The 25,943-nt window shown below is 40.3% G+C and overlaps 1 protein-coding gene across 2 annotated transcripts in view; it reads right to left on the bottom strand.

Moving 5' to 3' along the window:
- The window catches only part of Unc13c (unc-13 homolog C), a 449,047-nt gene that overhangs the window by 202,816 nt on the left and 220,288 nt on the right, over nt 1-25,943 (bottom strand).

Here is a 25,943-nt window from a genome sequence, read left to right on the forward strand (position 1 = left end):
TGGTCTCTCTGGGCACTTCATCGGCATGGTCCACATGCAGGGAAACACTCATACACACAAAATAAATGAAAAGAAAGTAAAAAAAAAAAACAAGGAAAACAATGCTTTCCCCAAACAAGCATTAACAAAATATTAACAAATATTTAATATGTGTTAAATATTTGAATCAGAAAATTGGTGTCTGTTTGCCTTTGAATCACCCACACTCTTGCTAAGACTACTACCAGCCTGAGGAGACAGGCTTCAGGAATTTGATCGTGGAGTTGTGTTGTCAGAGACCCCACTTTCTAAAGTATACAATAAGTTTCTTGTTTGTTCTTTATATGACAAATACATTTTACTTATTTTGAAATATATCTAGTTATTCAATATGTAGATTAAACTGTGCACAAATTAAAGTGGTTCATTGGTACTTAGCCCAACTAAGTATATGAAAATGGTTTATTCATTTTAACGGCATTGAGAACTACTTCCTGTCTGAATCAAGTTCTGTGAATCTTTTATCTAGGAACCGAGGCTGAGAGTAACCATCTTAGCAGGTGTTTATAGAAACACTGAGAAAATATTATATATATGTTACCAGAGTGCTGGGCAGCGTTTGATTCATATTAATTATTATTATATATGACTCCCGAAATTATTTTTAATTTACAGCCTGTTTGTTCAAGAAATATATTTTTGACACTCTGCAGCAGTCACTTACAATAAATATTCACCAAATCTATGACATTTCACAGAGTAAAATCCCTTTAGAGTACCTTACATAAATGTGATTTTCATTATTCTTAGAAATATATAGAGATCCAAGAGAGATTTTATTAATAAGATATGGTAGAGATATCAGGAAGGGAAAGTGAATCCACTTTGGTGCGTTGCTGGTGGGAAACAAAGCTGTGAATTAACCAAGAAGGACATCCCCGAGACAGGGTGACAGCAGAGTGACATCTCTCTGGCGTGTGGATGGCAGTGTCTGGTGATTTGCTCAGAATTCACATTAAAGTTTGCTAAGATGTTAATGCCTTTGCTATCTATAGGGGAAATGTCTATATAATAAAACAAAAACATGGGGACCAATGTGCGTGCACAAGTCCTGGAAAATGATATGTAGTGTGCGTGTGTGTGGGGAAAATGACGCTATAAACGCCACACTGACGCCACTGCAAAAGCATACAGACGTCCCCGTCATCGCTTTCTGATAAAGCACATCACCAGAGTTCATGTCAGGAAATGGAGATCTGAGATTTGTGTCCGCCTGCAAACAGCAGGAGTGGTGAACGGGATTCTGTAGATAATGAAGACTAGTAAACTGTGCTCTATTCCTCCACAAGTGATACTACCCCATCTCATTCTGAGGGTTTAGCTAATTTTTTTTTTACAAAGTTATAACAAGTCTTTTTCAACCATTAAAAATAGGAATAAGATACTCGTCCATAGAAACAGAAGTAGTGATTATGTATAGATATTAATACATTATAATCTATATTTCTATACAGCTAAAGCATGTGTATGTGTACATTATAATCACAAATGAATGCACATACACATTAATGTAGTGAGATTAGAAGAGACAATACTCCCATTAGACTCTCTACTTCTAACTTTTGGGGGAAGGGCGGGGTTTCAGGTTAGAAATACAGCCACTAGATGACTGTCCGCATCTCCACCGTGAACTTTATTCTTTGCCTTGGAGATTTTGCTTTTGTTTTGACATGAAATTTTAAAAGTCCTCAAGCCAAGCATTCATCTACTCACCCAGCCGGACCCTTATTAGTCAGTAATTTTGCATCTATTAATGTGACGGACACAGTTGAGACTTAGTGAGATTAGATGACCCATCTGAACAAACCCTCCATGCTTAATGCCAAGGCAAATGTGCTATCCACGGATTCTGAGTAAATGAAAGGAGTCAGTGTGGAGCCTCCGGTAACTCCACTCGGGATTCTGCAGAGGACAGGCACGGTGTCTCTGCACATCTCAATGACTTTATTTCCCTTTCATTGCCATATGTGATAAGTCTTTTAGACTTCCAGACAAGCTGTGGTGCTGACAGAGAGCTTGTGTATTGTTCCTCCCAGAATCCCTTCTGCTTTATATCTGACATTACATTTTTACAGTTAGCATGTGTTCCCACCATTTCTCATTTCTCTCATTAAGTCTGGCCAGCACCCCACCTTTTCTGAGATCTATTTCATTTTTTATAAATTTTTTTTGCAACTGACTTGAACCTTTTGTTTCATGCTATGGCTTTATTCTTCATCTTTAAATAACCCATCAAACACTTTTAATGTTATTTGGATGGTCTCCCTTTATTATTTATTATTCCATTATACTGGACTATATAAGGACATTCCCATGCCCGTGCATATAAGGTATGTTGAGCACAGTGCCCTCTCATTGCCCTCCTGCTAACATTCCCTTCTTTCCTGACCCTCCCATTTGTTTCCCTAAATACTCTTACTGCTTCCTTCATGTCATATACATACATTTATACAAAATCTAGAATCCACACAGGAGTGAAAGCATGTGGTTAGAATAGCTATTTTGAAGTCCATGGTGCCTCACACTTGATTTTACACTCTTTAGATCGATCATGTTATTCTGCACTTATCTACCATATACATGAACGAGCGACAGAATTAAAACCAGAAATACAAATTAGATTTCTTTCTATCCTGTTTCACGACTCACATGTTCGTTCCACAATGGTTATTTTAAAGAATGAAGGAGCTACAGGCAATAAACCTAAAACGTGTAGTTAACCTTGTGGAGGAGACGACAGGGCAGTGCTTGAAGATTTTAATCACCACAAGACAGAGAGCCAAGGCCTTTCGAAGCACCAGAGCAGAACAGCCGGCCCACATGGGCTTCGAGTTCTGATAAAGTACCAATGAGACATTTGAAATAATTTAAAATGTATTATGTTTTTAAAAATGATTTCGCTTTCAAACATGCGTTACAGTAGATTTGTACTCACATTAGAGACAACCAGACTATGGAAAGAGGTGCATGGGGTAGACTGACAGAGGCTCCCTCCGCCTGCATCCTGACATGAAACTTGGCTGAGAGCATTGCAATTTGGAACACTGCAGCACTGAACAAAGCTGGCTGCTCAGGTATTCATAGGTGTGAGTGTGTGTGTGTGTGTGTGTGTGTGTAAGAGCAGAAGATTCGAAGTATGACTTCTGAGATCAAGTGCTGCCCCAGGACATTTTTAGCGCATTCCTTCCTCAGGTTCCTTAGGTCTCTCACTGACAGTGACAGAATGTTTAGTAGCAAAGATCATATTAAAAGTAATTTGTTCTCCTCCTTCACCCAAGGCTGCCGAGCATCAAGTAGAAGAAGAGGAATTAGGACAGTAGGTTCAAAAGCGAAGAGGTACAATTTTTAGGCTTATATAGTTGGCATTCTTATAAAATGGTCTTGGAGCCTATTTCCTGGAAGCCTGGTAAAATTTCCAGGAAATAGAATGTGCCTCCGTTTTGTCTGGCTTTGGCTATAGGTAAAGTGATCCTGAGTCGTTGAACTCACAACAATGAGAAGACCACAGGCCTGTGCTTCCTGGGATGACCCCATTCTTTTGCTGACACGGGATACAGTCCTGTCCAAAGGAGCCAGGAGTCTATGCAGATGTATATAGTATACCTCAGGATCTAGAGGCGAATGGATGGAGTGAATTCCCATGAAAGAAATTCCAAGGCTGCTGAATTGCTTGACTAGGAAGCTTCTTCAGATACATGATGGAAAAGATATACAAATATTTGTTCAGCAAAATTATTTGCAGTGAGGCAACCTGCTTCGTTATTCCCAGTCTTACTTTTTACTTAGTGAGAAGGTTTGAATTGTGACTTAGGCCACATACTGAAATTCTCCACTGAAACAAACCTCTTGGGCCAGGTTAACACAGTCCAAAACACTCACAACAACAAAGTCTTCCATACTCCTTTTAGGATAGTCCATTAAGCCCCACTTAAAGCATTCCAGTGTTTTCCAAATCCAATGTCCCCGAATTCACATTCTTCCAAACAAAAACATGGTCAGGCCTATCACAGCAATACCCAGTTCATGGTACCAACTTCTGTCATAGTTAGGGTTTCACTGCTGTGAACAGACACCATGACCAAGGCAAGTCTTATAAAGGACAACATGTAATTAGTGCTGGCTTACAAGTTCAGAGGTTCAGTCCAGCATCATCAAGGCAGGAACATGGCAGCGTCCATGGTGCAGGAGGAGCTGAGAGGTCTACATCTTCATCTGAAGGCTGCTAGCAGAGTACTGGCTTCTAGGAAGCTAGGGTGAGGGTATTAAAGCCCACTCCTACAGTGACACACCAACTCCAACAAGGCCACACCTACTCCAACAAGGCCCACACCTCCAAATAATGCCATACCCTGGGCCAAGCATATACACTCCATCACAAATTGTTTCCCCCTCTTCTTTCTCTACTGGGAGTGTGGGGAGGTGCCCTTAATTTAGGGTACAAGATGAATGATGCACTCTACTAAATGCTTATACATACCTGAGACTCTACTTGGAAATACACACAATGAAGTAGGCTTCATTTGAAGATGACCATCTCAGCAGGGGGGCTGCACACTGTGTCACTAGATAAGTGTAGGGGTAGGAGAGCTGAATACAGAAGGTGAGCACTCAGAGAAGGGTTAAAAAGGCACCCTGTTTGCATATATAACATCTTCCTTTCCTAACACTTCTGATGGCCTGCCACTGTCTCTCTGCCCCGTTGTTGAGAGAGATGTCTGACACAGCAAAGAGGATACGACTGCTGAAGCGCAGTATAGCTATGAAGTAGAGGTGGGCAATGGGCTGTGTTAGAGGAAAGAGTGACAGCAGCCATCTGGGGCTGCCTCTTCTGCTTTCCCATTTCAATCCAGGTCGTAAGCATGAGCTAACTTTACAAAGACTCAAAACCAACACAACGCGGAAAAACCGGGATGGGTCCATCAAGGCTCTAGATTGTCCCTAAAGGGAACTTATTTGGAATTCTTGTTGAAATAAAGTCATACTGTTTTTAAACAGGTGTTCTTACGTATCCCAGGCTAGCTTTAAATTCACAATTGTAACATACGCCATATTGATAAAATTTCCTGTGCTGTTTTAGCTCAATGAAAGGCTGACTGGGAGGAATTGTCCCCATCCCCACTTTAGATCTAAGTATGTTCATGTCAAGTATTCTTCAAAGACCCTGGCCTGGGTCAGGTTGACCCCATGGCTCTGTAATAGGGGAGAGAAAACAGAAGAACAGATCAAGAGTAAAACCAATGGAACTCTGGGAAGAGCTAACAGGTGAACCATTTCTACCAGAGGTTACCATTGTTCAGCCAACATATGAAAATACCTGCCTAGGGAAGAAAGAGTTGGGAGCTCTGGACTTAGAAACCAGGCTTCTGCAGTCTTTTCTGCTGGATAAGTGTGGTCCCTAATTGAATGATGTCATCTCTGTCTGTTGCTATTTCCCCTTTTGCTTGGAAGTCTCATCTGAGCAGTCACTGTGCTCCACCTAGGACTCTAGATTGGAACTCCAGAGGACTGCCTCCCATGTTGATTTTCTGCTATATATCTCTAAGCCTGGATTTGAGAATATTGCTTTTTGTCTGGCCTGTCAATCAGGTTGTTGCAGTCTCCTCTGCTGGGTGCTTTGAGTCCTCCATTTGGTGCTACGGTGTCTATTTACTGCTCTCCCCTGTGACTCACTATTTATTCTTCCAAGTTTGCTTGTTATATATGTAATAGACTCACACATTCAGAAGTGGAAGCGTGGCTATCATAGATCATCTTCTGGTCTTACACAACACTTATGTAGCTGAGAATGACTTTATGATTCTCTTACCCTCCTCTAGTGGTTTGAATAGGGTTGGCCCTCTGTAGACTCATGTGTTTGAATGCTTTGCCCACAGGGAGTGACACTATTAGGAGGTGTGGCCTTGTTAGAATAGGTGTGGCCTTGTTGGAGGGAATGTGTCACTGTCGGGTGGGGCTTTGAGGTTCAAACAGTCAATCTGGCTGCCTTTGGATCAAGATGCAGAACTCTCAGCTCCTTCGCCAGCACTGTGTCTACCTGGCATGCTACCATGCTTCCTGCTATGATGATAATAGACTGAACCCCCGAATTTGTAAGCCAGCACCAATTAAATGTTGTCCTTTATAAGAGTTGCCTTGGTCACGGTGTCTCTTCACAGCAATGAAACCCTAGCTAAGACATTCCCCCACTGCAACTCCCCAGTGCTAAGGTAATAGGTTTGGTCAAGTAGATCAGTTTATGCAGTGCTCAGAACTGAATCCAGGTCTCTGCGGATGCCAGGTGAGCTCTCTGCCAACTGAGCTCCACTCCAGCCTCATAACTTTCTTTTCTGATTAAGCCACCATAGGAAGCTTGATGTGAAAATACAAGCCTGGTTCTAATTTGGGTTTTGGCAAATGCCGAAGCCATCATTTGCCAACACACTTACCACTCAGGATTAAGTCAGAAATTCTAACAGAATAAAGTATCAAAAGATTAACAATACAAAAGTCCAGGCAGTTGTTTACTAATATCTTAAACAACTAAGATAAATTGATGAACTGTTCATCATTCCTTCAGGTTGGCTTAGCCTGTGGAGTGCCGTCTATACTCATGATCTGATTCATCACTTCGACTCTCAAAGGTTTGTGTTTCGTGGAAATAAGGATACACAATGAATAGAATTTGAAAACAAGAGAAATATCACATACAAAAGGAAAACATCTTCCACACAGAACAAAGAGGGACGCATGACTTTAACAAACCTGAAGCTCTGTGGCTGTGTGCCATCTGCAATCTGCCTAGGTGGCTAGCCAGAGCTTCTAGTTTTTGGCTCGTTTTTGCAATAGAAAATAAATATTTTGTTGCAAGAACTCTTTATTAAAAATGAACCAAGAGAATTGCTCTGCATTTGTCCTGTAGTTAAAAGTAATGTCCTCCCGGAAGAGGGAGGTTAATTTGCATGTTTGGATTGTTAAGGTCAGGACTGGTGTTGTTCTTTAGTGCATAATGCATTTTATATTAAACACACATATACACATGCAGACATACATACACACACAGACCTCAACACACACACACACACACACACACACACACACACACACACACACACACACACACAGACACTTCTTGACAGGCATGCTGTTAGGATTGCTACTGCTGCGATCAAACACCAGAATCAAAAAGCAAGTTGGGAGGAAAGAATTGATTTGGCTTACATTTCCACACTCTAGTCCATCACCTAAGGAAGCCAAGGCATAAGGGAGGAACCTGGATGCAGAGACCTCAGAGGGGTGCTGCTTACTGGCTTACTCCCACGGCTTGTTCAGCCTGCTTTCTTACAGAACCCAGGACCACCAGCCCAGAGACAGCACCACCCACCATGAGTCAGGCCCTCCCTTACTAACCATTAAGCAAGAAAATGTCCTACAGCTACATCTTATGGAGGCATCTTCTCAACTGAGGTGCCCTCTTTACAGATGACTGAAGTTCTGTCAAATCGACCCAAAACTAGCCAAGACAACAGGATTACTCTCTGTGCATTCTCTTAGTTTTTTAATTCATAGGAGCTATAATATCTGAAGCCAATCAGTACTGGGGCAATTGCGTTTTGATAGCCATCCAAAACGACTAATCTCTTTATTGCAAATATTCCCGTTGAAAATTATTTCTAGATTTACTTTTTGGCAAAATGTCCAAATATGTATCTCTTGTGACTCCACCAAAAATTCCTTTAACCTAAATTAGCAGAGGTTAATTTTCTTTTTAAGTAAAGAAGGCCATCTCAGAACGGGACATCAGGCCAACATCAGTGAAGCCTGATTGACCATGGACCATGCTTCCGCTCAGTCTCATCCCCTGATCTCAGCTGGTGAGCAGCTGTTTGAATAGAAGCTTCATTGGCAGTTGAGGCAGAACTAACTCACTTCCTGCCTGCACTTCACTCAGCCATCTCTCCCTGTTTCAGAGAAGAAGCCATAGCCAGCAAGGTCCCCAACTTGAATCATGCCCCTGGAGGATATGCACAATTCCTAGCTATGTGTTAAGGCTTACCAAGATTCTGTAACTGTTCAGCTAGTCTGGCATCAGGACCCAGGAGAGGATACACTAATGAGAGGTGGGTTACACAGAAATGAACCAATGCATCACTCTCTCCATCTGCATTGAAATCAGTTGGGTTCTATTATATCAAAATAGAGCTGGAAGAATTACTGAATATTCTTGGTCCATTTTTCATCCTTTTATGCTATAGTAATTGCACTCTAAAGTATCTTGTAGAGATTGTAAGCAATCTCACTTCAACTCAGGATGGCACAGGAGGGCAGGGACGGAGAAAAATCACCAGCCAGGAATGTGCTATTAGAGCCACTCTGAGGCTGCCTTTCAACAAGTAATTACAGTCTCAACTTACAGCTGAATTCCCCAAACTCTGACCCACTAGATGGAAATAGGATGAGACACTCGGCTTTTACACTTCCTCTCAGCAAGTTACGTGGAGTTAGGAAACTTGCTCTCATTAAAGTATTGGTTTCTCATTTGTTTTTGAATCAACATCTCTCATCTTCCTATATCTAAATTCTTTAAAAGTACTGAAATAGAGACAATTCATAAGTTTAAAATTCAATGGCAATACAGTGAAACATTTTCCCTGATTTTCTTTTTTTTTTGCAAGGGTCTCATTTTGCAGCCCTAGCACACACCTTTAATTCAAGAGCTTTCTGTTTATTGTAAACAAGATTAAATAAAGTCAACCATACATGAAGAGCTGGATCAAGTAACCAGTTGAGTGGGAATGAACATTGGGGAAAACCTCTAGAGTGTGAGAGGGAGTCAGGAAGATGGAGAGAGAGACACAGGAAGTAGAAAGGAGGGACATTCAGTTTGAGGGTTTTTGAAGTGATGTGGGGAAGGAGAGCTTTCTTTCCCTTTTGAGACATTGACTGAGGGGGAAAGACAGCTGGGTGCTTACTCTGCCTCTCTAAGCTGGCAGACTTTCACCCCAGCATCTTGCTCCTGAGTCTTTACTGGTAAAATTGAACACTTGATATTTACAATACATGCCTGTCACAATCATCCCACTTTCTACTTTTGTGTATTCTATTACTTTCTCCCTACTCTTCTTCCCTTTTCAAAACTCTTCATAACTCACAGTCACATAAATATAAATACATAAAATTTTGAGGCTAGAACTGCATATCACAGAGATCATGCAGTATTCGTATTTCTTGGTCTGCTTGAGCTAGTTTAACACAATAACTTACAGATTCATCCATTTTCCTGCAAATTTCATTTTCTTTAAGGTTGAGTAAGACTCCACTGTGTCTGTGCACCACATTATCCATTTATCTGTTGATGAACATCTTGACTGCTTCTGTTTCCTTGCTATGGTCAATGGGCAACAATAAGTGCTGATGTGTAAATATCTCTCTGGAGAATATGGAATATTTTGGGTATATGTCCAGGAACGTTGTAGCTAGGTCATATGGCAGTTCTATTCTTAATTGTGAGAAATCTATATACTTCTGTCCATAATAGTTTACACTCCCACCTGCAAGCCATGTCTTCTCCCACATCCTAACAAGCACTTATCACCTGTTTCCTGGATGGTACCCATTCTGGCTGGGGTGAGGTGGAATCTCATTTCAATGAGATTTTAACGAGTGCTTTAAATTTCCCTTTCCTAATTGCTATGGTTGTTGAAAACCTTTTACATATGTTTCTTGGGTATTTGTGTTTCTTCTTCTGAGAACTCTGTTCTGATTATTAGTTCACTTATTAATTGATTATTTTTTTTGTTTTGGGTTTTTTTAGTTTAATTTTTGTAGTTATTAATGAGGCCTAGATTTTAACTGTCTGGAGTATAGTAAGCAAAGGTTTCCTTCTACTGTGTAGTCTATTCAAACTGCTGATGGTTCCTTTGATATGCAGAAGCTCGTTAATATCATATGATCCTATTTGACTATCTTTAGGGCTTTTTCCTGTGATAAAACATCATGACCAAAAACAACTTGGGGAGGAAAGTTCAGCTTACATGTCCAGTTAACAGTCCATCATGGAAAGAAGTCAAGGCAGGAACTCAAGCTGGAACCTAGAAGCAGGAACTGAAGCAGAGGCTGTGGAGGAGCATGGTGTACTGGCCATCTCCTCATGGCTCCCTCACTCAACCTGGATATATATATGTGTGTGTGTGTGTGTGTGTGTGTGTGTGTGTGTGTGTGTGTGTGTGTGTGTATGTATATATGTACATATGATATGTATGTGTATGTGCATATCTGTATATATGTCTATTTCTATGTATGTGTATATATGTGTATATGTATATTCCAGGACCATCTGCTCCCCACATGGGATGGGTCTCCAATATTAGTCATTAACCAGGTCAGTCAAGACATACTGGCCTATAGCCTGAACTTATGCAGGCATTTTCTCAGTTAAGATCTCCTCTTTCAAGATATGTCTAAGTTTGTATTGAGTTGATAGATACTCAAGCAGAAAAGAGGATCTTAATGCAAAAATATGCGACTACAAATAAAACTGCTTTATGAGTATATCTTATAGGGTCAAAGTTTTCACTCTAGTCAGCTAAGAGAAAAATATCTTACAACATGGAAGTGAGATAATGACTTCTTATCTTTGAATTCAAGTGTGTTTTACTAGTAGACATTCTGCATGTGTCCCATCACGCTGTAGAGCTCTGATTTAAGACTGGTTTTCCCAGTGACTTTGTAGCCTTGGTGGTTACTGAGGAAAGACACGTCACTAGAGGATGCCTTTCTCTGAATATTTGCCTTTAAGCAATGAATGGCTGTATATTAATATATATTTGAGTATATATATATGATTATATATGTATTTATCTAAGGATATACCCATACAAGTAAAGATCTACATCATATATATATATATGAGAAGAGATAACTATATATATTCATACACTACTATGATAATCTGACTGAAGTAGGGATAACAAGTTATTTAACACTTATAGTTTCATCTAAAGTGACATACAATATATTATAAAGAATTAATTTAGAATATTGATAACAAAAACATCTCTCTCTGTGGTGTGTGTGTGTGCATGTGTGTGCGTATGTGTGTATGTGTGTGTATGTGGTGTGTGTGTATGTGTGTGTGTATGTGGTGTGTGTGTATGTGTGTGTATGTGTGTGTGTGTGTGTATGTGGGGTGTGTGTGTGTGTATGTGGGGTGTGTGTGTGTGTGTATGTGGGGTGTGTGTGTGTGTGTATGTGGGGTGTGTGTGTGTGTGTGTGTGTGTGTGTGTATGTGTGTGTGTCTGATTCTGCATGTCTGTGTCCATGAATTCGAGTTTGTGGGTGTAACATAGACTATCACTGGGGAAATTTACCCACCATATATGCTGACTGTAAACTTCTGTTGAGTGAATGTGTAAGCTTCTCTCAGCCTGTCTCACTGGGGAGTCCATTTTCAGACTTTCTTTTGTTGCTGAGTTCCATGAGTCATCCGGGAAGCAGTTAGCTTCCAGGAAAGGATGTCGCTCCTAAGAAAATGTCATGTGTAGATTCAGTTCAGTCTTAGTCGATAAGTTTTGTTCCCATAGCTTGGCTGTTTTATAACTTAGCTTAGCCTTATTGTTGAAGTGGAAGATCGAAAGTGAGGACTGGCAGGTGGGCTTTTGAAAGCATGTGGAACTTACTATGTTATGTAAACTCAAAAAGCCTTATGGTCAGCGAGGAACAAAGTGCCCTCAATAGACACAAAGACCATAACAGCAGGAAAGCTCTCTCCCTTGCTTTCAGGCAGTAAGACCCTCTCATTTTTTCAAGATTGTTTCATTTTTATCATGTGCAGGTGTGTGTGTGTGTGTGTGTGTGTGTGTGTGTGTGTGTGTGTGTGTGATGTATGTAGTGTATGTGGTATGTGTGTGGGGTGTGTGTGTATGTGTGTGTGTACACCTTATGTGTGTTTTCCTCATAAGAGCAATGCCTGGAGAAGGTATCAGATCCTCTGGACTAGAGCTACAGACCTCTGTGAGCCACCCATATGCGTGCTGGGAACTGATCTGACCCTTGCAATAGAAGAAAACACCCCCTTGACCTCTAGCTCTCCCTGCTTTTTCTTTGGTGAAGACTTTATTGAAGATTGGACTTTTCCTGAAAAAAAAAAAAAGAATACAAGTTCTGCAATGCCGAGCCCTATTATCTGATAAGTTCTGCTTTGCTGGATAGATGTCCCTCAGTATGCACAAGCACACTAAAACCGAGCTTCCTCTTTAAGCAGGGCCCAAGACATCATACCCTTCATTTACAACTTGGAGACTATCACCGAAGGAACATCATGTGCAGGATGGTGGGTATAGTGTGAGACAACTGTGGTCAGAACATAGAGTCCAGGCAGTTTAACTTAACAAGTGTTTCATGGTGTATTGTTGCATCTTTTTTTAAAGATTTATTTATTTTATGGATATGAGTACACTGCAGCTGTCTTCAGACACACCAGAGAAGGGCTTCAGATCCCATTAAATTGAACTCAGGACCTCTAGAAGAGGAGTCAGTGTTCTTATTCACTGAGCCATCTCTTCAGCCCCACACAGTTGTGTGTTACAAATCCACTTTAACTAAAATATGAGTAATAAAGAAGAAAGGTATGCTGCTCACTCTTTTCTTGTCACCTCAGAGCAGGAGAAAGGGTTGCTTGCCTGATTATGAGAACCCAAGTAAAGAAGAAAAATGAATGCACGTGAAAATTTATCAGGATGTGGTAATTCCTTCAGGACTCACCCAATCCCAGATACAGTCCACGGAATTCAACACTGGAGATTGTTCACACTGTGACAAGATGGTTGAAATCAAAAGGAAAGAGTGAAGAATCCTGAAATGAGTACAGTAAGAAACCATTGCCTCTCCTGACACTCCTCCTTGGAATGATGGAGAAGAAGATGGTGCTGCACGGGCCCAGAAGCAGGGTCAGACTGAATGGTTTGAGTTAAAATAGCAGAGGGGCTCCACCCATGAGGAAACCCGAACTTTGCTGGTGCTGTTCTTCAACCAAAAGAGAAGGAGAGGAATACTTTAGAGTTTGCCTACAGGTTCCTGCCTTGAATTCCTGTCCCGGTTTTCTTCCTGATGGACTGTAAGCTGAAATAAACGCTTTCCTTCTCAAGTTGCTTCTGGCCAGCATTTTTTATCATGGTGGCAGAAACCAGACAAAGCCATGACCTTTTCACTCTCCATTCATCTCCTGGTGGACATTTAGGCCTTTTCATTATTAATGTTCCAGCACACGTGTGGGCATTTACTAGCTTACATTCTCCATGGACGGTTAAGGGATACTTGGATGGAATCCATTCCTGTCACAAATAGCTTTACCCAGAACATCATGTACATGGTAAAAGTGTTTTAGTCAAGTTGTTCAGAGTGAATTATATAGATTGGTATGCATATTAATTACTAACCTAGAAGAGTCTATAGACACATACACCCATGCTACCAACTTAGCCTCCAGCAATCAAACATGTGTTCACCCTCATGTCTGATTCTTTATTCTCTGATAACAAGAATAATTATACTTTAACTTTTAAATCTGGTAATAGCAAACCTACCTTTTTATACTATATTGATGCTTTAGGGAGCATATCCATCATCTGTGAAGGTGTGTGTGTGTGTGTGTGTGTGTGTGTGTGTGTGTACAAGCACACACATGTGTGTATCGTATTTATATTAGACTTTCCCTTTTCCTATTCAATGCAGTTAAAAGGACAACCACACACTCTGGTTTCTCTTCAGATCGTATAAATCTTTCGCCTTTTAAAAGGACAACCACAACCATAACAACCACAAAACAACAACCACCTCCTAAAACCGCCTCTCGTCTCTTGGAGATTTCCTATCAGAAAGAAGAGTCAACAGAAGAAATTCACATCTCAGAAGACCATTCAATCCTTTCGACACCCAACTTTTCTTTCTTTTAGACACCTCCTCCTCCTCCAATGTCTTTGCTACAAAAGGAGGCAGCTGCCTTCCCTAGAAACCCTGGAGTGGCAGTGAGAGCCTTAGTAGCAAGAGACAACTGTGCAGTCTCCTTGCCAGACTTTACATGAATGCAGAACTCGACTCTGTGGAGGCAATCTTAAAGGTAAACACAGTTAACTAATATCCCCTTCTTCCCAAACATCAGTGACACCAGGGCAGGCTTAGAGAAAGGTTCACACCAACCCCCGAGGCACTGTAAAAGACAAACCTTAGGAAATTTATTCCAATTACTTTTCTACTTAAATGTAAGCTTTAACCAATTGCCTGGAATAGAGCAATTGTGCTTCAGAACTCACAAGCAGCAATGTTGGTAGCTTTCAGGTCTCTCCAGACACATGCAGAGTATCATGCAAAATGAGAAGAGACAATGCAAAACCAAACAACAAAATTCCAAATCCCTGTACAGATGGTATGAAAATCTTAATAAAATCTTGTAGTGTGGCATTGGCATCTGTCTGCAATTCTACTCTTTATCATAAAAATGCAAACTTAAGATCTAAAAATACCTAAAATTTAACATGCATCCACACACATGCATGTACCTGCACGCACGCACACACACACACACACTCATACACAGATACACACACTCATAAACAGACACACACACTCATACACAGACACACAGACATGCATACTCATACACAGACATGTACATGCTCATACATAGACACACACACATTCACACGCACACACACACACACACACACACACACACACACACGCGCGCGCGCGCACCTATATTATTACAGACATGTGAGTTGGAGACTTCCTATATTCTTGTTTTTAACAGATGCCAATCTTCTGTAAGCTTTGTAATGAAAACAAAACCCAATTTGATTGAACTCATTTTAAAACCTACAACAGATAGTTTGCTCTAGATAATTAAAAGATTGACAGCTGAGGTAAATTCATTTGCATAAAAGATAGACTTTGGGTCAAGTCATTTCAATTGCCATTTTTGTAGTTGTAAGGGGTCAAGGATTAGCGACTTCATATGATCTCCCTTGAATAAATGCTAGTCAGAGAACTGGCTTTCTCTGATCACTGGTCACTAGCTATATGTAGGGTAGAAGCCTTGGCTTCTGAGATCCTCAGGAAAGCCGGTTCAAAATCACCAGGCATTTTTTTTCTAAAAATGAACCTTTCTATCAACAATGCCACTGCTGAATTACAAACAGATTTTGCTTCAAAAAATGTTTAGTTTCATTTCAGTCTCTATAATTGAATATGTAACTGAAAATAATGTTGGGATAATTGTTTCAGTTCCTCTTTAGAAGAAAACGAGATAGGGCCAGCCAGATTCCTCAAGGAGGAAGGGCATCTGCTACAAGGCTGAAGACCTGAGTTTGATTCTAGAAACCCACATATAAGAAGCTGGCCTCTGACCTCCATATTCTCATGCTTATACCAGTCCATCTTATCCAAAAAAATAAGTACATATAATAAAAAGGATGAAACAAGGAATAAAATAGGCAATAACCTAACAGTTAAAGTCTGCATAAAACATGGCCTCTGTACTACCAAGACTAAAAAGGACAGTCTATATTTTTTTGTATAAATTTCCAAGCATATTTTTCTGCAGAGTAGAATGCTATGATAACTGTCTAATGCCTGTAAAGGCCTAGGCCAGGACCCTGAAATTGAGCTATGCCAGTTTCTCTCAGAATTACCATTGGTTTTTCATACCGTGCCTCCAGTATTATTCCAGGCTCCTTCAGGAGAGGATGAAGAAGCATCACTCAGATCTCATCAGATCTGTGCCCAGGGGACATCTTCCTTCCACTTCCGTACTTTAGCTAAGTTGAAATAAGTTCATTCTTCTGTGTGTTCTCCTTGTTTCTGGTTCTGGTCAAGCATTAGAAGTTCATTGAACATGTACAAAATAAAATACCCAATGATTGAGAAGATTTGATGGTCTTCAGTCAAGAAAATATTCTGGAGGTTTGAATGAAATCTGAGCTCACAGAGATAACTTTCAGGCCGTGAATACAGAGAAAGAAGACATGCATTTGGAAGTTGTAAGAGAGCTGCCCTCAAAAGAATTACAAGCTAAGGCTGAAGTAATAGAGTAAATTAATGGGGAAAAAGCTGTCATGGGTAGGAGACCAGCAACAGAAAGATTGATTTGAAGATAGCCATGAAGCTTTAGATTTACTTTGTATATAACATTGTATAAGGAGGTCACAGTCCCAAATGACCCCAAAAGTTCATTGAGAAAAAAATCCCACTAGTACACATGAGAACATAGCAGTCCTGAGGATCTGTAAAACACACGAAGATGCCATTGGAGTAATGTGAACACGAATAGACACATACATCTACCCAAGATGGCACTCATGCATACCTGGTTTTCAGAGTCCGTCTACAAACTGCAAACAGGTTTCTTATTTCCCCCAAAGAACATGTAGTGAAAAGCAAGATCAATAATAAGAAGCCAAAGTCTGGAGTCTTTGCTTTCCAAATGTGCCTTAGGGAAATGAGCATCCTTTAGATGCTGTAACTGTGGTAAGGAAAGCCTATGGCCTGGGGGATGCCTCTGCTATTCTGAATGGTTTAGATGTGAACCAGATTGTCAGGGACCATCAACAGCCAAGAGCAAAGCATGAGGGTGATGATGTCACTGTGGGCTTTGTTTTTGCCTCTTCGTTTTTCTTATTTTTACAAATTTTATTGGATATCTCCCCATTGTTTTTTGTCTATTTTGTCATCTTCTTAGCCATGGCCTTTTGTTCTCTCATTATCTGTTATTTTAAACCTCATATATATTTTAAAATATTACAATCTAAAATATACCATTTGTTACACAGCATGAGATTTTTATAATAGATTTCTAGCTCTGTTGTTGAGAACATTGTGTAAGTATAATGACATATTTTAATAATTACATGTAATATAAATCTGAGTAATTATTTTTGTTTAAGAATTGGTGCGTTTTGGAAATTTTCTCAGGGGTGTGTGTATGTGTGTCTGTCTGTCAGGGTATGAATGCGGAGGGCGGAGGACAACTTGCCAGCTTTGGTTCTGGGTTTCCACCATGTGTGCTGGGGATTGGGTTCAGGTCATCAGACTTGGTGGCAAGTCCTTTTACCCACAGAGTCAACTCAACAGTCCATGTTTAATACTTCACAAAATAGATTTAAATGACTAAGCATTGGTCTGTTATATTCGCTACTGTAATTATTGTGTTCATATTTGTTGTTTATTTTCTTACCTTTATAGACATCTATGTTTACAATTGGTATTATTTTTCTTTTTACTAATTTCTTTTTCATTTTAAGGAGCTTCTACTTTATTAAAGACAAGCTTCTAGTTCTTTCTGTTCCAGGGGAATTCTTAAAAAATATCCAGCTATGCTTTTTCCATTACAAATGCTATAACTCTTTTTGATTATTAATTTGACATTTTTTCCTTTTCTTTTGAGATTCTAATATAGCTGCGTCCTTCTCACTTCTCCTTCCTCCCTCAAAACTCTCCCCTATTCCCCTCCTTGCTCTCAAATTCATGGCCTTTTTTCATTCATTTTATTTCATCCATATATATTTATATCCCCAAATACAGGCTGCACAGTCTGTATAAAGTGACTTGTATTTATGCTTTCAAGGCTAGTCATTTGGAATTGGATAACCATTTGGTGTGACTTCAAGCTTCTCTTGAAGCTTCCTGTTTCTTTGTATCTGAAAAGCCTTCATTTTATATTCGAATTTTTGTTTTTAGAAGATAGTTTCTCTGGACATAGCACTAAACTCGACAGCTCTCCCTCAGTAATCTGAAGCTGTCCCCCCCTTGTTGCTTACTCATGTTCCACAGAATCTGTCTGCTTTCTTCCTCTCTAAGTAATGCAGATTTCTTCCTGGCTATTAGCAAGGTTTTCCCTTCAGTTGGTTTGGTTATTATGTGTCTGACACAGCTTTTCCATGTTCCTCATGTATGGCTTTCCATTTTCTAACTTTGATAAAATCTGGGAAAGAATGACTCTTACTTTCTCCGACACTTCTCACTAGTGTTTTTAACCTCTTCTGTTTCTTATGGATTCTTGCCATAAGAATCCATAAGTAAAATGTAGTGAGCTACGTTTTAATGTTTAATGTTTACTCATTAACATCTCTTCAGTGAGCTCCTTACCAGACATAGAACACCCTTTATTTAGTTCTCAAGTATGACTTTTTTTTAAGCACTATTTACCTGGAACCAAACACCCATTACATTGCCAAGCCCTGCCAAGTGGTCTTACAAGGAAGAAATAACAGATGAACTCCTTGCATGGAGACCACAGGGAGCACTTGAGTCTCACTCCTACTTGAGAATTGTGGGAGAGTTGGTTTTCTTAAGCATGTGGTCCCTGGTAGATTGACCATACTCTACTGGAAGGCACTATACCCACGATGATATGGGTAGAACTGCCATTCCCCAACCTTCTCTGACTGGCTGCTGGCATCAGCCTCTGCATCATTTATTTTCCAACAGGAAGGAAGATCCAGTAGGGCAGCACATGTTTTTTCTTACTTGACTCCATGTTGGTAGCACCAGACAATGCCCCCCACAGATAGGTTTAATTGATGGTTTTTCTATAAAGCAATGGAGCTGGTATTTGTGGAAAAAACTACCCTGGAATCTGGATTTTGCCTTGCAAGGAGGTGAGTACTGGCTATCCTTAGACTCACAGTTTGTCTAGGATAGTATCAGGATGTTGAGTTTCCCTCTCTGCTTTCAAGTACCTGAGCATCAGGAAGTGGAGGAAAGAGGCAAGCAGGTGGATGGACAGCGTGGTGCTTGGGTTTTTAAAACACTATGCACTCTCTCAGGCTGATTGAGGGCCCCAACTAGATATATTACACTCAGGAAATTTTATTTTAATCCACAAATGAGCGTCTAGCATAAACACATGCCTTCTGACTTTTATGTATATAAAACACATAAAATAAATAGTCTCCTAATCTCATCTTATTGAGTCATTTAGTACAGAGGTTTTTTTTTTCTTTCGACAAGAAGGCTTCCTACAGTAACCCCCTATCCCCCCACCACACGCACACACACACACATACACACACACATATACACACACACACACATACACAAACACACACACACACACACACACACACACACACACACACACACACACACACACACACACTGGCCTATGTGTATAAACTGACAACATAGTCATTTCAATGTATGCTTAAGGGGAAGGATGTATTGGAGATAGTAGGGAAAGCACAGCCAGAGGCATCTGGAAGAGTCCAGAGCAGGGAGAGAAAATAGTAGACCGAGCATGTCCAGCAGATGGACCCTGGTGAGGATAAAAGCAGGAGCAGAGCAGAGGGAGTGGGGAGAAGACAGACTATGGGCAAAAGAGAAGGCCAAGAGAGCTTGTAGCTGAAATAGCAGGGTTATAAGGAGAAGGAGAAACTGTGGGGAAGGAAGTCATGAGCTGGAGAAGTTTAGGGGAATTTGAGAAGAGCTAAGAACCTGTAATACTGAGGGAGCCTGGGGGCCAGCATGCATTTTGGTGTGCTAGTAGGCACCAGTGGCAGCCATTTGTCCTTTCTGCCAGTGATAAGGGAAATGGCTCCTTTGGTAGTTGGGAACCAGCCTCAAAGTTCCTAAGGAATGCTGGCTTCTACCAGAATTTGTGGAAATGGAGTTTCCTTTGGATCTGACAGTTTGAATTCCTGTTTTAAGTTCTATTATTTACTAAGGAATCTGAGTATGTTGTTTGAATTGTACTGGATTTCATGTAGTCTAGGGTACTGGGTTTCAATTCTTGATCTTCCTGCCTCCACATTCCAAGTGTAGGATCATGGGCTGATTCACCATACCCAGATTCATTTTCAGTTTGAAACTAAGCAAAGATCATGACCTCCTCTATCTCTGCCCCCAAAAGACTATGGGACAGTCTTTAGGGCTGTATGTTTTTCATAGTTTGCTGTATATTAATTCTCTTTGGGTTTCCAATTTGTGTTTTTAAGAAACATAGTCCACTTTCTCTAGCCCTTTCTCTCGTTACAAAATTCATATGTTCTATTGCAAAGTAATGGCAAAATAACTCCATTTTATTGTCTCTGCTGATTATGGATTGGTAACAAAGGACTCAACTTCTTTGCAAGTGAGAGGCAACACTGGTTGTAATTGCTCTCTTTTAGGGCACATTCACAATACACTCTGTGATTAGTAAAAACAAAAACAAAAAAGTGTAAGCTCATAAAGGGTGAGTAGACTTCCTCCTGCTTTGAAAACACATAAAAACATCTTCTGTAACAAATGATATGCTAAGCAGAGACCATCATGGCAAGCTAAGGAAATGCTGCCTCTCCCATCCAGCAGCAGGAAGGACTGTGTGAGTGATCGAAGCAATAAATCAAATCTTGATTGCTTTCCACCTGTCATTTTAAAATATTAATCTGCTGTGGTATGCAGGAATTTTTATTTAATTGTAGTGTTAAATAAACCATCTTGTATACAGCACAGTTTATGTTTAATTCACATTCATCCCTGGCTGAGCAGCACATGGCTTGGTGACAGCCAGATGCCTGTGGCTCTTTGTCTGCTACTAGAGCCAGGCGTCTGGAAGTGGAGATAGTTAATAAACACTTCTAAAGGGCTGAGGAGGCAATCATCTCTCTGAATAGCTCTGTCACGAGTTCACGGTGCTCTTGGGTTACAGCATATCTCACAACAACACTGAGTTGAAGGGGAGAATAATGTTTACATATATAAGTGAAGTGGTTTGAACGTGGAGTGTCCCCCACAGGCTTTTGTGCTTGAACTCTTGGTCCTGAGCTGGTGGCACTGTTGGCAAAGACCATGGGACCTATTGGAAGTGTAGCCTCACTGGAGCACATTCTTGGAAGGGAGCCTTCAAGCTTCAAAACTCGCTGTTTCCCATTTGTGCTTGGCTCTTAATGGTGGAACAATATTTCCACTGCCATACCTTCTTGACTGGATAAACTCTACCCCTGGAAGTGTAAGCTAGAATAAACCAGTTATTCCTTGAATTGATTCTTAGCAGACATTTGGTCTAGCACCAACAAGAAAATATATAGACCAATTTCTCATGATTTGAAGCATTTAAAGGCTTCCTTAGATGTCAAGAAGGATGCTATGACCACCTTCCTTCTACGAAAATACAATGCAGATTTTTTTTTCTGTTCCAGAAATTTGAAAACAACAAACAAACAAACTTAAACAAAATCCAGGGGGAAATGAGGCTTGAAGGGTTAACTAGCGAATCCTCTGGAAACATCCCACCAACATATACATGAGACACAAATTTCTTAGCTCTCATATTTATCATTAAAAGAACATACCTGAGGGTTGTTTTCTCTCTGTTACCCAATAGAGACAACTCCTTCCTCTCCATTTTAGGGAATGGTTTATACGCACAAAAGATACCATTATCTTAGCATGGGGAATTAGAATCAAATGTCACAATTAATTGTGAAGTGAGGACCCAAGTGACTATCAAACAGCCAAAACTGAGAACACCTTAACTCTATAAGACATTTTCATCTCCAAAGAACTATAATTGGCATTGTCACCACTAATCTTCATGTGGTCTTTTAGAAATGAGAGATGTGTGACAGCCCCTCATTCTCCAGGCTTCTGCTAGGGCTCCAGGGGTCATGCCTTTCTTCTCTGAAGCACTCTAGAATGGCCCATTCTTGAGTCACATACCATCCACCCATTTCTTAAAATTAACTTTTAAGTTAGCATATAGAAGACTGCATTTTGTTATGGCATTTTTATACATCCTTTGTTCAATATGCTCCCCACTGTCGTCTTACTGGCCCCATTTCTTCCCGGCTGCATTCCCTGTCTGCCTTCTTATTACATGTTCTCCATTGCAATCTTCTCCTTTCTCTTTGTCCTTCTCTCTACTCTTCCCCTGTGATATCTTCTCTCCCTTTTCTATTTCTAGTTTTATTAACTCACACACACACACACACACACACACACACACACACTTAAAAATTCTCAATTTAAGCTGTGCAAGAAGTGGTAAAAATTAAAATTGAAATAAAAATCTCCAGAGGGCATCAAAGGGCCTTTAACAAAGGGACAATTAAGCTTTATAATCACATCCAAAAATTGAACAATGATTTCATTTTTGTTTTTAGAAGATTTGTGCCGGCTTGCCTCAGAGTGGAGAATCTGGTTGTAGAAAAAGGCACATCCAGCCACCATTACCTATGGCTTGTATTCAGCTTCACAACAGGGGGATGCTTCTTAAAACTGTCTCTTTGACAACCCATCTGAACTTCAATTTTCTCATCAACAAAATAAAAGCCACAGACCTAACAAGTTTTCAGGTCTGCTGCTCCCATTCTCTTTTAACAGCCTTACACGTGTGCATTTTTAATGAGAATACTTTTTAATGAGAATATTATCATTATGTTGCCATAATTCCCAGAATCTGGATATATACTTTTGGGTGCCTATCCCATGCTTTCTAGGTTGTATGGGATTGACATTATTTTTGGCTGGTGTGAGTACTGACCACTATCATATCTAAACCTTCTGTATGAAAGACCCTTCTGTATGGGGGTCTTTCTTTCTACATAGAAACATTTATCATACAAACACTTTCCCTGCATACAAACACTTAGCTGATTTCTCATGGAGAATCTTTATAAGATTAAATACGAATGGTTGGGTATTGGCCATCTACATATCAAATCCCTGAGAGGTGTTCATTTTGCCTGCCATGACCTGTCGTGACTCTTACACTTACCATTCAACTCGGGCTCTCAGACTTTCATCCCAGTCAATACTGACTAACGAGGAATATTATCCCACATAAAAGGAAGTCGACAAGGGATACAAACATAATGAAGTCAATGAGCTGACCCCTGCAGGATCAAAACTCAAGCGAGCTTCATAATTACTTCAGCTTCTTGTCTGAGGAGACTGTCCTAGCCACTGTTCAAGAAACATGGAGCCACCTGGTCTCTCTTGGCTGAAAAGATAAAGCTCAGACTCCAGGAAGAGTAAGGCAGCTGGAGGTCACAGGCCACAGCACTGAAGAGAGCAGAACAGGAGGCGGATTCCTTGTCAGAAGTCACTTAATGATGATGAGGGCATGGCCTCAAGTTGGCATAAGAACAGTAGATGGATTTGATGCAACAAGGCCCAGTGCCCAGCGAGGGCCAGGCAAAGTAGCCATTTTCCATTTAATTGAGAGAAAGGCCTCAGAATTCAAGAGTCAGTAAGCAGAGTGCACATAAGTCTCTGGCCTTCTTAGGGAACAGCATGATTATTAACGATTAAGCCCCATTTCAATTCTGTCTAGTAGATTTTTAAAACGAGATCCAAACGAATGAAATTTTTCTATATAACCAATTTTCAGAGCAAAGAGTAAGAATATTTGCAGAATGTCAGAATACCCAGCTGCCGACAGAGTGATATTTGCAATGCTGTCCCAAGCTGTTGTCAAAGAGATATTCACAACGTTATCCAAGACACAATATAGATGTAAAGACGTGCAAACAGAAAAACATGTTGCAGATTGAGAAAACCTTGCAGACAAACTAAGCTTTGTGGACAGAAATGTTATTGTTGGTCAAGGGCATCAAACATTTATGGTAGGTATTGGATAGGCTCAAACAGTTAACAGACCTTCAGGGCCAATGAAAAAATTCAACTAAGTAGTAGAATACAGAATCCACATATCAAAATGAAATACTTCTTCTACACACCAGGCATGATGAAGCCCTCCAGGGAGAAAGCAGGCAAAGAATATGCCATCAATTATAGCTCTGAAGAGAACAAACAAAAACTTAGGAAGAAACCCAACAAAGGGAGGCAAAAAGCCTCCACAGTGGAACTAGGGAATAATGCAAAAATGGAAAAAACCTTCCAGATGCAAAGATAATCCGCATTCATGGAGAGGGCGAATTAATAGTGTGAAACAGCTACACAGTCAGAACAACCAATGCTGTGTAATCACACTAAAATACCGATACGATGTTCTTCGCAGAACTAGGGAAAAATCAAAAGTCTTATCTGGAAACAAAAAAGAACCCCACAAGTCAAATATTCAGAGCACAAAGAACAATATCAGAGATATTCATACCTGCAGCTTAAAATAAATCTTAAAAATCAAAACCAAACCATTCTGTACAGCAAAGAAAATGAAATCGAATCAAGTCAGAGCATCAAGAAACTGAGGAAAACTTCAACTCAAGCATGTATCAGTGGAGTTTCCACAATTGGGGTGAGAAGCAGAAATAATAACCAGGATGTTTCCCATTGGTTAGAGGAAATTCAGGTCCACAGGCTCAAGCACTTCAACATATCCTAAGCATCAGAAACACAAGGAAAGGGACCAGTGTACCACCCAGTGACGGCATTGCACAAATGAGCACAGAGAATAAAATATCAAGGGCAGCAGGAAGGGAGAAGACATATGTACCCTGTAAAAACAAGGACCAAGTAGACTTCCTGCAGGGAGCAATGGGAACACAGACACAACGAAATAGATCTTGAAAATAATTTTACCAAATGATAATCTAACCCATATGGACATGTCAACGCACACAGGAAAAGAACACAATCCAACGTAGGCATTCTCATCAGAATTCTCTGCACAGAGAGAATGCAGTAGAAGCTGTTTCTCCTAAATGAAGAAAGAGCAGCCCCAATAGAGCCACAGAAGCTAGGACCTGAATTAACAAAGGCCAGAACGCTTCCTGGTGAGCTAGGAACGAGGCTGAGATGCTCACTGTGTCATTTCCATTTGATTTAATACTAGAATCTCACACAGGGCTATTAAGAAATAAAAAGTCTACTTGGAGTTGACTCTTTCGTGGATTTATTTTATAAAGAAAGTAATAAACTGATTATGAAATTAATATGGAAATAATGGAACCATCTTAATGCAGCAAACATAACTTTGAGAAAAGGAAGAACACCACGTGGCCCCGGCTTTCTTAATTCCAGACTTCTTAATAAGGGTTTGGTCCATCGAGCTCCATAGTCCAGAGTATAAACAGACAAACAGAACGGAACAAAGAGTCCTGAAATACAGCCACCCACACATGCAGGGCTGAATTCCATCAAAAGGTAAAGAACCAATTTAGCTGAGAACAAACAATGCTTCCAGGGACAAACACTCAAATATTCATAGGTATAACTTATAGCATACTAAATTTTACTTAAATATGCATCAAGATCTGAGTGTAAAACTATCAAGCATATGCAACTAGAAAAAATTATACAAAACTCCGTGTAAAAATGCCAAAATGTTTGAATAGGCACTTAATCAAGGAAGAGACACAGCATATAAGCACAACAATGCTTAACAACTCTTAGCTGTAAGATACATAATAAAACCTACACAAGAGGCCACTGTATATAAGGCAGAATGCTAAAACTTAAAAGATTTGAGACAGTCTTACCAAGAACCAGAGTTTGGATTAGACCCGGGACATCTGTACATTTGTGAGATAAACAGGAAACGATACTGGAATACTACCCAGCACTAAAAATGATAAGAACTGGTGATGCATTCTAGAATTCAAAGCACCTATGTCGAGCAAATGGAACTCTGCGGAAGAAGGGCACATGCCTCTTGACTCCATACATGGAAAATGAGAAACACAAAGCTTGCCACATCAGCACCCAGATTGGCTTTTGCTTGGCACAAGGGAAGTCAGAGGGAAAGACATGTGGGGCATGGCAATGTTTTCGAAGTAAGAGGCAAGTTCACCATCTTGTCTGCGGTGACACCTATGTGTAGTTTCAGCCCATGAATGAGGCCTCAGCCAAGGTATTTTTAAAGTTTCGTGTGTGTGGCTTCCACCAAAGATCTGCAGGCTCTATGGCATCCTGTCTGCATGATGCTGTGGCCGTCCAGCTGCCTCAGCCCTGAGTTCTTTGCTCTTGGTTAGGGCAGGTCTCTATCTCCCATGTCC

This window comes from Rattus norvegicus, chromosome 8 (genome assembly GCF_021556685.1).
Source record: "Rattus norvegicus strain SHRSP/BbbUtx chromosome 8, alternate assembly SHRSP_T2T, whole genome shotgun sequence".
NCBI lineage: Eukaryota > Metazoa > Chordata > Mammalia > Rodentia > Muridae > Rattus > Rattus norvegicus.